The 12,222-nt window shown below is 44.4% G+C and overlaps 1 pseudogene; it reads left to right on the top strand.

Annotated features, from left to right (window-relative positions):
- The first annotated feature begins 11,602 nt into the window (after nt 1-11,602).
- The window catches only part of LOC105741941, a 1,292-nt pseudogene continuing 672 nt past the window's right edge, over nt 11,603-12,222 (top strand).

Genomic DNA, 12,222 nt, shown 5'->3' with positions numbered 1-12,222 from the left:
CTGTCAAACTTTTATGGAACAATAAATAGACTAAAGCTTTATCACAAATGAACAAATGAGGGCCGGTCAGATAGCTCAGTGAACTAAAGCGCCTGAGGTTGCTGTAGTTCGATCCCCACAACACTCAAACCAGCCAAACCACCCCTGAGGGCAAAAAAAAAAAAAAAAAAAAAAAGGCCACTAAGAGTCTCACTTGGCTGAAATCGTGGTGTCTTCACGTGCATTACCTTCTGGAGATTTCTTTAGGTTCTGGAAGGTTCTCACATCCTCAGTCTTCTTCCCAGTCTTCAAAATCAGCCAAGTTGCATTCCTGAGCCACCCTTCAGCAGTCACACCTCCCTCTGGCTCTCTTTTTCGGCCTCCTCTTCTGCTTTAAAAAATCTTTGTGACCGAACTGTGCCCAACTAGGGAATCCAGGATAATCTCCCGTTCTGATGAAGGGGGTTATCTATTTTAATTTCCTCTGCAGCTTTTAAATTCCCTTTGCACTACAACTAAACCCTCTCAGTATATCTGGGAGTTAGCATGGTGGTTATCTGTCGTGGGGGTGGCATTGTGACTACTGCAGTGGACAATCCAGAAAGATCCCCACAGAAGCATGCAGCCAAATTTGGAAGTTGAAGTAAAATAGTCGACTTATTCAACAAAAATAATTAAAATAACTTCCATTAAATAAAATACCTCAATAACCCTTTATGTAATACATAAATCCAATCCACGGGGATGCTTGTTTTTGCAAAGGAAACCACAGGACCAGGTGTTTTCATTGGTGAATTATTTCAGACTTGCAGAAAGAAGTGATTCCTGCTCAGGAAAGCGCATCTTGCAGTTCCGGCTCCCAGCACAGAAGCTGCTACAGTTTCTAGGTCCTGGCAGGTGCCCCAGGTGTTGGCCGGTTTTACATCTGTCTTTTTATTGCTTACCCAAGAAATCATGGTAGCTTCCCAATTTTCCACTCCTTGCCTTGCAAAAGCTGTTTCTCCCTCAGAGAGCAGGCCTCGGGATGAACGCTCCCAGCCCAGGCTTTCCCTGGCATCTCATCTCAGCCATTATTGTTGCTGCTTGCCAAAATCTCAAGTCCTCTGTCTTCTCGGCAGATACTGGCATTGCCTTCCCTCCATCCCTGGACTAGTCCTGTCTGGTGGGTAGCTATGGCACTCCCAGGCTGGATTGCTGACCGGCCGGTAGCGAACCATCCGGAATGTTCCTTTTCTCCTGCCATTGTCACCTGTGTTGTTAGAGTGGGTGGATTTTCCATCAGCGCAAAGCTGAAGATAGAGCAGAACTCACAGCCGACCCCAAAGCTGACCCCAAAGCACACATGGAGAACAGACAAGAACTACAGCAGTGTTGTTCCAAGCTGTGAGCTGGAAAACTGCTTACTGTTGCTGCTAACCTAGCGCACTGTGCCAAGCTAGGTGTAGAAGTCCCTTCCAGGTCCTCATCTCATCCAAGAAGCCAATGTCTGTAATCCCAAAGTTACGTTATTGGAATCCCATCAAGCTGATTCCAATCTACCACTCTCAATGCAACGCACGGGGAAAATAAGGACACTAAATTACATTTTCAATCACTGGGGAGTCAAGGGGCTCTACGTCCAGCCACGAAGATGGCTTTCCGGAACCAACAGAGCAACCCAGGGCCTCACCCGGTTTTATTCAGTGGGGGAGTGGCTTGAGGAGGACTGACTGAGAACTGTGGGAAGTAGGTGATCATTGTGAGCTGGGCTAGGTGGGTGGCCTAAACTTACCTCTGCCATATGCAGAGAGGATATGCAGAGAGAGTACTCTGCATTATATAGTATCTACTGTTTTGGTAAGTCTGGTGCTTCAGCTCTGACGTAGTCTTTTTTTTTTTTTTTTTTTTTTGCGAAACCAGGAATTGAACTCAGGCCCTTGCGCTTGCTAGGGAAGCACTTATTCCACTGAGCCATCTCTCCGGCCCTCTGATGTAGTCTTTTAAGCCCCAGGAAGTCATGGCCTTTGTCTCGAGGCTAATCCCAGATGGCTGGCAGCGAGGAGCATTAGCTCTACCGCCCTGTCTCGAGAGCAGCAGGTGTAGGTTACCAGGGAAACGTGCACGCCACCTTCAAAGATGATCACCAGCACCTAAGCTAGACCAATACACATTGATTAAGGCCAATTGAAGGGTAAATAGAAGTCCCAGCCAGCTCTGTACATAACAGTAAGAGGAAATAGGGTCTGGCTCAGTCAAAATGGAGACAGCCGCTCTCCTTTCAAGGAGAGCTGCTCGGGTGGTCCTCCACACCTAGGCACACATGCCACGGCGGCCATGCACCTCCCCGCCATCAGCATCAGAGCCAAGCCACCCCAGCAGCTGACTATCACATAGCAATAGTTTTTTCTACACTAAAAGAAGAAAAAAAAACAGTGTTTGGGTTTAATCATACTGTTAGCATTCTGCGATAAATAGCTGGGTTTGGGGTTGCAGGTGGGCACTAAAACCTTCGCCTTCGCTGACCCTGCCCCAGGTACTCTATGGAGTGGCACTGTCCAGACCCTACGACTGCCGTAGCTCAAGAGCACAGCGCTTAAGTTAGCACGTGAAGAGGGTGCTCAACACTCCTGGTTCTCTCCGTTACTTTTTCTACATTTCTGGGACAAAATACCTGACGCCCAAAATTAAGGAAGGAAGGGTTCATTTAGTTCACAGTTAGTAGAGGTTCTAGTCCATACTCAGCTGGCCCCAAACAGTGCCACATGGCAGAGGGCAGCTGTTCACGGCGTCAGAAAACAGCAAAGAGCGAGGGGAGGGGCAGCGGCTGCCGCAGCTAGCAAGCTTCTCTCCGTCTGTTATACTGTATGCAGATTACGCACTGCAGGGTGGGTGCGCCACTCACACCCCTAATTCTAGCATTGGGCATGAATTAATCACGAACTCTAGAAGCCACCCAGTGACTGCATCAGGTTTTGGGGGGACAACTAGACACAAACCATAACACTGGTCAAAGATCAGGAAGAATGGAATAAAGATGGGAGCTTCTTCCCGTGGCATTGTGGCATGGAGGTGGCGTGGTCTCTTCTGTCTCCCTGTCTCTGGATGAAGCTGGCTCAGTTCTCTCTGAGACATGCAGTGGCACTCCTCCTGCCCTGCTCTGTGCAGATGGTGCTCTCTGGGGTCTTCAAAGCTTCGCCATTCTAAAGTACAGAAATGCAGAGATCGACATCTTAGCCAATAGCTCAAAGAAACATTTGATGGGAAATTCCATTTTTTTTTTTTTTTTTTTTTTTTTTTTTTTTTTTTTTTTTTTTTTTTTTTTTTTTTTTTTTTTTTTGGTACCAGGGATTGAACTCATGACCCTGCGCTTGCCAGGCAAGCGCTTATTCTACTGAGCTATCTCCCCGGCCCCATCATTTTAAAAATAAAGAAATATTTCATTTATTTCACTTTTCCAGACATGAGTCCACAGAAGTGCAAGTATATAGAAATAAAAAATAAATCCACAATGTGGAGAAACCCACCTTAGAAGTTATATGGAATTGGCAGAATGCAGAGTGCCTTTGACTTCCAATTTGTCAAGTGTGCTATATACCCATGTGACAATTTCTGTCCCGAAGACAGTTGACCTACAATCATGAAGCAGAACTGTTTTCAGTTGTCCGATGCTTTAAGAAGAAGCGATGTCCCAGGTCTTCAGTGGCTTCCTGAGGACCTGAACCAGAGCTTTGCCAGCCCAACCCGAATGCCTGTGCTAAGGGAGTCTGTATTTTTAGGTGGATAAAACTCATTGCTTCATCCTAGATGGGCAGGTGTGTGACGCACCATTGGCACAGCGCATTAGTCCAGTGCTCGCACACCATGGACCGCCACAGTCCAGGAAGAGCCGTGTTCCTTCCTGCCTTCCAGGGGTGGGTCTGTCTGGGCACCATGCTGAGCACAGTGAATTCCTTTCGTTGAAGCTCGAAGAGTTCTTTGTCCACAGATGGGCTAGCAAAAGGATACTTTCTTTTTCTTTAGGAGAAGTGTATTTTAAAACCTCATGAAACTTCTCAGACCTCTTCCGTGTTTCAGAGACTGAGACAGCCGGGGCTTGACACAGAAAACCAAGTGCTGCACACGCTGAGAGAGTGGCTCTGAACAGGTCACGGGCAGTATCACGACAGCGATGTTCCAAAAGACAGAGCCCCTTGACATCATACTTGAGTGATGACATTAAAAACCTGGCCGAAAATGAATGTTTCTTTTATTTGGGTGCCATCAGTGGCAGCTAAACTGGTAGGCAGAAGCATCCTTAAGTCTGGGGATACTCTGAAAAACAAAAATGAAATAACCTGAAACAACTGAAATTCATAGAATACTGCATTCAACAATAGCAGAAAGCACATTCTTCTCAAGGACAATGGTACACTTAACAAGAACGACATATGCACAGATACTAAAAACTATTACACTTTAAAATTAGAATGACAGGGCTGGAGAGATAGCTCAGTAGAATAAGCACTTGCCTGGTGAGCACAAGGTCTGAGTTCAATCCTCGTTACTACAAAAATTAAAAAAAATAAAAATAAATTAAAAGTAAAATTAGAACAATAGAATTTAAGTCATTAAAATTGGACTAAAGAAAGGAAAACTAAATAACAGAAGGGTAGCTAGGCATGGTGGGGTATACCTGTAATCCCAGCACCCAGGAGGCTGGGGCAAGAGGATCGCTGCAAGTTTGAGGCCAACCTGGGCTACATAGTGAGTTCAAAGCCAGCCTGGACTGTCTCAAAAAAAAAAAAAAAGTCATGTTTATACTTACATATTTGAAAATTATATTGTCATGAGTCAAGAGAAGAAGAACCAAAAGAAATTAAAATACATTCTGAACTAAAGAAAAATAGATATGTAGTATATCAACATTTGTGATGCAGAAAAAGTAGTAGTTGGTGGGAAAGTTACAGTAGTAAAGGTCAGTTTTAGAAAAGAAAAATTGGAAAGCCAACATTCTACTTTTAGAGTCATTGGAGGAATGTTCCTTAAAGTGAAATCAGATAAATGGACAGAAATAAAGAGGGTACCAAAGATCAATCAAGTTAAAAAAGCAAGGGCCAGCCACATAGCTCAGCGGACTAAAGCACCTGCATAGGCAGAGCCCAGCAACCCGGGTTTGATCCCAGGGAGCCACAAGCTGGGCCAGCCCCACCCCCAGGGCGCACTGAGACAGTGACTAAGGCTGGGCGTGGTGGTGCGCACCTATAATCCCAGCGCTTGGGAGGCTGAAAACAGGAAGGATCACTGAGGTCCAATCTGTGTAGTGAGACCCTGTAGATCCTGAACCAAATACATTAAAAAAAAAAAAAACAGGGTTATCAATGAAATAGTGTTTCTTTTAAAAGATCTATAAATGCGATAAGGCTCAGATCTGAGTGACCAAAACCAGAGAAGACAAAAATCACGAGAAGAAACAATGATGAGACATCAACATTCACGCCATGGACGTGAAGTGGGGTTGTAAGGGTCGAGTCACCGCGAAGGAAGACCCCAAGAGTCCCGGTCTCTCATGCAAATCACAAAGGGAAAGCTTTATTATCTACGTATAGGTAGGGCGGTCTGCACACGCAGGAGCAGAGCGCGCCTTCCGTGTAACAGGCATAGCTTTTTAAAGGCAAAAACCACAAAATGGGGAGGGGGGAGCAAGCACGTTACAGAAGCAAATCGCATTGGTTAGTGTAGGTTGCCCTTTACAATAATTGGTGAGTTACAATCCCGGATGACCAAATGGAGTAAGTCCAGGGGTAGCTGAGGGGTCTAACCTTGTGGTTGTCGTGTTCCGGGAACATTTTTAAGAAATCGAGGCATTGTGACCTGGGACATCCTGTTGTTATGGCTTTCAATAGTGAGGCCTTGGGTTTTGGGAATGTATGTCTCTTGCAAGAATTTAAACAAGGGGAGGGCCACGGGCAACTTCTTGGCTGACTCAGTTGTTTTAGTTGTTTTCCAAGTAACGGGACCCATCCAAGGTTTTCTTGTGTCCTCTTTGTTTTGGGAACAAGGATTGCTCAAGCTCCAGGGCCATAAACCAGTGAGAGGGTCCTTTTAATTGAAACACATTTTGTCTATTTATTTCTATATGTGATCTTAAAATTATTTGGGCTTTACAGGGTAAGAGGATTCTAGCAACTCTATCCTCACCAATTCAACAACTCAGAGGAAATGGGCTAATTCTGGAAAAAACATACAAACTACTGAGGTCACTTAGGAATGAGAACAGTAGGAAGGAATCACATTTACTTAAGTAATTGAAGTATTTTTTTTCCTTAAGAATACAAAATAAAGGGGCTGGTGAGATGGCTCAGTGGTCTAAAGCACCTACTTAGAACAAGCTTAGCAAAGCACAGGGACTGCGGTTCAATCCCCCAGCACCACATGCCAGCCAGCCCCGCCCCCTGGTGGGCTGGGCTGGCCACACACACAAAAATAAATAAATAAATAAATAAAATGTAAAAAAAAAAAAAATACAAAATAAGGATTCTGGAAGAAACAGGGCCACGGCGTGAACATGGGGAAACAAAAGAAAGCGTGCAGCCATGAAGCAAATGCTTAGTCTCAGAGATGAGAGGCTCAAAGAAAAGGATAGATTAAAACCTAAAAAGAAAGATCCCAGTGCTCCAAAGGAAAGAGAAGTCCCCCAACATCCTCCCTGCTTATTCTTCCAGTACAATACACAGCTGGACCCGTCTTATCATATCCTGGTTGATACCAACTTTATCAACTTTTCCATCAAAGCCAAATTGGACTTAGTACAATCAATGCTGGGCTGTCTGTAGGCCAAGTGTATCCCTTGTATAACTGACTGTGTAATGGCAGAAATTGAGAAATTGGGACAAAAGTATCGAGTGGCCCTAAGGACTGCCAAGGACCCACGGTTTGAACTATGACCTTGCACACATAAAGGGAGCTACACGGAGGACTGCTTAGTGCCGAGAGTAACTCAGCCCCAGTGTTACATTGTGGCCACGGTTGACCTGGACCTTAAATGGAGAACCCGGAGGAGTTCCTATCACGTACATTTCTAATCACAGATACAACACTGAGCAGAGGCCAGATGATTATGGAGCCCCTCGCTTCTGATTCTTACAAGACAAAGTTCTCTGCCTCCTTCCAACCAACTTTTTGCTTTCAGTTCATTCAGCATGCTATAGCTTGAATTATTCACCCCGTTGCTGTATTATCAGCTGAGTATGGTTAAATAAATTCACTTTTTGATACTTTCCAAAAAAAAAAAGCATTAGAAACAATACAAGGCTGGAGAGATAGCTTAGTGGCAAGCACAAGGACTGAGGTTCAATCCCTATACCAAAAAAAGGGAGGAAACAATACAAAATGTCATTCAACAAAGTAATAAGAAGTCAGCAGTGGTTGCCGTATTGCATGACGTCATCTTCAAATTAGTTGTTTATGCTACCAGATATAAACCTACAAACTTGGTTTCTACAAGTTATAAGAAAGAAAAAAACAAATAAAAACATAAAATTTAAGCACTAACTGCTCCTTTCAAAAGACCAGCGGAAATCAGCAGTACAATTATCCAAACTATCCTGCATATATACGTAAATATGTCTTTCCCCCTTCGTCCTTTTGTCCTTTTCTTCATCCCAGTTTTCCTTCCCACAGAACAAATTCTTTTGATTTCGCAGCATCTGCTGCACCTTTCAGATTTTATTCACTCTTTCAGATTCTCACACAAGCGAGACAACACGATGTTTGCACATGCGGGTCTGATTTATTTCACTTATCAATACAGTCTCTAGTTGCACCAATTTGCCTATACAAACCTCAAATTTATCTTTTTTATACCTGAGTAATACTCCATTGTGTAAAAATACCACATGATTTTTTATCCATTCCTCATTTGATGGGCATTTGGGCTGTTTCCAAGATTTAGCTATGACAATCTGTGCTGCTGTAAACATGGGTGCATATATATCACTGTGGTATGATTTCAGTTCTTTTAGAAAAAGACCTACGAGGGAAAGAGCTATACTGAATGGAACCTCCAATCCTAGCTTTCTGAGGAGTCTCCACACTGACTTCCTAATGGTTGCACCAGTCTGCACTTCCACTGGCAGTTGAGAAGGGTTCCTTTTTTCCCACAGCCTCGCTAGCATTTGTTATTGGTTGACTTCTTGATGATAGCCGTTCTTTCTGGCATAAGACAGTATCTCAGGGCTGGCTAAATAGCTCAGGGGATTAAAGCGCCTGCAAGCAGGTGCAGGGGCTGGGGGTTCAATCCCTGGGCCTGCTGTGCTGGCCCTGGCCCCCGGGGTGACTGGGTGTGGTGGCCCTTGGGAGGCTGTAAACAGGTGGATCACCAATCTAGTAGTGAGACCCTAAACATCCTGTAGGCCCTTCCCTAAAATACAAAAAATAAAAATTAAAAAAAAACATGGTATCTCAGCATTGTTTTGATTTACATCTCTTCAGTGACCAATGGTGTTGAATTTTTTTTCACATATTTATTTGCCATTTGCACTTACTTCCATGACACAAGAACTGAAGATATTCATGACCACCAAACCAACATTACAAGGAGGACCTGGAAAGATAGCTCAATAGAATAAGTGCTTGCTTGGCCAGCGCAGGGTCCTGAGTTCAATCACTGGTACCGCATAATAATAATAGTAATAATAATTATGCTAACTAACCCTACAAGGAGTACTGACAGATATTTTAGAAAAGGACAAACTGACCATAACTTCAAGAACAATAGAAAAGAATCACCAAGCAGAGCAAGGAAATAAATAGCGGGGAAAAGTAGGGAACCTACAGTAGGAAAACAGCTCGCCAAAGACAAGCCAATACATGTCAGTCACAACCATCAGTGTAAACAGCCTCAATTCACCGGTCATAAGAAGTAGACTGGCAGAGCGGATCAAGAAACAAAATCCAGTAATTGAGGTTTTAATTTAAAATTTTTTGCCCCAAAAGAAAATGCCAGGCCTACATGACTTCACTGTTGAATTTTACCAAAAAAAAAAAAATAAATAAATAAAAATACTAATTCTACACGGACATGTCCCTAAGAGGCTGCGAAGCTTGCTTCATGAGCCCAGCTGTCTCAGTTTCTTTTCTCTCGTTGCTGGGACAAATACCCAACACTCAAAATGGAGGAAGGAAAGGTTTATTTAGCTCACAGTTACCAGAGGCTTCAGTCCACACTGAGCTGGCTCCAAGGCAGCCTGGCACATGGCAGAGGGCAGCCTTCTATGGCAGGCGTGCAGCAAAGAGCAAGAGAGCAAAGAGGAGCAGCAGTTCAAACAGCTTCTCTTGCCTCCTTACTCTGAAATGCAAATTACCTGCCCCAGGGCAGGCGCAGCACCCACACGCACAATAATCAATCCCAAACTCCAGAAGCCGCCCCAAGACTGCATGAGGCTTCGGGGGGCACCTACACACAAACCATAACACCAACACACCCTACTTGCTACAACCAGATGAGGAAAAGAGTATGCACTTCAAAAAGAGAAACTGTCCACAAGTCACCCTTGTGACTAGAACCCCCCAAGGCCCCCAACCAAATGCCACCAAAGCAATTTCAGCGTCATATGGGAAGAGTGGAAGAGTCGTTCCAGGAATAGAGGTCTGCTGTAGCCTCTGACGCCAGTCCACGTCCTCTAGCAGATCAGCAGGCTAGGAAAAATGATGGGACAATAGGCAGCGAGTGACGTGAGCTGCAGGAGAACGGCGCATGGAGTCACAGCTTCTGGAAAAGTCCCCTGAGGACGTGGCGCTGCACCGTGCTGTTGCACACCGACGGAATCTGGTTCATCTCCGTGGGCACGCCCACGTGGCAACTCTAAGTGGCATGGACCTGTGCCAGTCCTGCATTTAGACAGTCACTGGGGCAGTCAGAAGTAGCGGCACCCGGAAGCATTCCGTGGCAGCCTGTGAACTGCATGGCTGTTTGCACTCAGGAAAATCTGCGTCACTTTAGTCTCTCTGCCCTTCACAGCCAGATAGTTCCAGACTGGAACTTTTTTGAATCTCTAACTACAAAACCTTGATGAACTCTCCAATTCCAGATACTGCAAATCTGTTCCTTTTACATTACAAACTATGGATTAGTTTAAGTGTCACTGGATTTTTGTGGGAATAGAGTGGAGCCAGGAGAAGTGCTATATTTTCATGGAAAGATTTTACTCTTGAAGCCAAAAATCATGTTTTTGAATAACTGTAATTTTTCCTACATTAGAAATTCTGTGAATGCTACTCAGCACAAGACCATGTGCATAAGCCACAGGTCAGCAAGAGATCAAAAATGAATTAACATTTCAAAAAAAAAAAAAAAGAGGCTACATAATGTTCCTTCTACAAGAGCATTGACAACAGCCTGCTATGGTTTAGATCTAGAGTGTCGCCCAAAGCCTCATGAGTTCAGAGATGGGGCATTTGGAAGGTGCCTGGATCGCCGGGGCGATGTGCTCCTCAGTGGGTTAATCAGGGAAGTGTTCGTACTCCCATAGACAGCTAAGTTAGATAGAAATATTATAGTAGTCAGAGGGGCGGGGCCCTCCCAGGAGCCAGTGCGGAAGACAGACACCTTGCAACTGTGGGGGAGACGGACACCTCCGCTGAGGACCAGACCACACCACAAAAGGTGAAAAGAGTACACCCACATACTTCCTCTACGGACAAATGACAGATATTCTAAATAGGTACCAGTCACCTTGGCAAGGCCAGGAAGAGCCACTGACCCACCCACTCCAGGAAAAGCCTCTGTTCAATTTCATACCCACTTGCTGCGCGGCTCCTTCCCCAATATTTTTTTTTTTTTTTTTTTTTTTTTTTTTTGAAGGGTCTACAGGGTGTTCAGGATCTCACTACTAGATCGGACTCATAGTGTTCAGCTTTTATTTCTTCTCTCTCTCTCTCTCTCTCTCTCTCTCTCTTTTTCTTTTTTTTTTTTTTTTTTTTTTTTTTTTGTCTTTTGGAGACAGGGTCCCCCTGTGCAGCTCAGGCTGGCCTTGAGCTCACTTTGTAGCCTAGGCTGTTCTCAAACTCACAACACTCCTCGTGCCTCAGCCTTCCAAGTGCTGGGATTAAAGGCGTGCACCACCACACCCAGCTTTGCTTCCCCGTATGATCCCCGTTTAATCAATATTAACCTGAGCAATTGTGCTTGTAATCTTATTGGTTGGCCATAGTTCTGTCCCAGCTCATCTCCACCTTGGGACTTCCCATGCCTTAGGCCTGACTCACCCATTGGCTTTGCTCTAATCCCTAGAAAAAGCAGGGTCCTCAGGCAACCCCCTGGAGACCCCTTCCAGCTCTCAGACAGATGCTTGCTTTCACCAGTAAATGCATTCTGTTCTTAACTTCCGCTGTTCCTAGAAGTTATTCTTTAATTTTAGAGAACAGGAACTCGGCCCAGCTGTCTTTCAGGTTGGGAGTTTTTTTCCTCTATATCAATTACATTTGTTGGCAGAAAGAAAAGTAAGTGTTTGTATTGTGTTTCAGGGATCTCAACACAACTTCAAAGCTGCAGATGATGTGGCCCACTTCCTATGGTTTTTTGAAATCTCATTAAGGTATTCCAGAGTCATTTTCCTGCTTAGATAAACTATGGAAACCTTGTCCAACAATAGTAGCATAGCCCCGGCCATCTTGGCGGCTGCTCCTGGTTGAGGGCCGTCCGCACCTAAGACAGGAAGATGGTGGCCACAAAGAAGACGAAAAAATCTCTGGAGTCCATCAACTCTAGGCTCCAACTTGTTATGAAAAGTGGAAAATACATGCTGGGGTACAAGCAGACGCTGAAGATGATCAGACAGGGCAAAGCGAAGTTGGTCATCCTTGCCAACAACTGCCCAGCCTTGAGGAAATCTGAAATAGAGTACTAGGCCATGTTGGCCAAAACTGGTGTCCACCACTACAGCAGCAATAATACTGAACTGGGCACAGCGTGTGGAAAATACTACGGAGTGTGCACACTGGCAATCACTGATCCAGGTGATTCTGATATCATTAGAAGCATGCCAGAACAGACCGGGGAAAAAGAAACCAAGCAGAATTTTTCATGAATAAAACCTGCCATAGCTTGTAAAAAAAAAAAAAAAAATAGTAGCATAACTTGGTTCCTGTATATTAAGAAGTACTGAATACTGCACATATGAAAAGATAAGTTTAAAAAAGAAAAGTTTATCTCTCAATAAACAATATGTTTAATTTGCCCCCATCTTCAAACTTCAGAAACTCTAGAATGTTTGTGTCACTGCTTTT

Source organism: Octodon degus, unplaced genomic scaffold, assembly GCF_000260255.1.
Source record: "Octodon degus isolate 3935 unplaced genomic scaffold, OctDeg1.0 scaffold00029, whole genome shotgun sequence".
Lineage (NCBI taxonomy): Eukaryota > Metazoa > Chordata > Mammalia > Rodentia > Octodontidae > Octodon > Octodon degus.
This window is presented reverse-complemented; position numbering and strand designations above follow the sequence as displayed.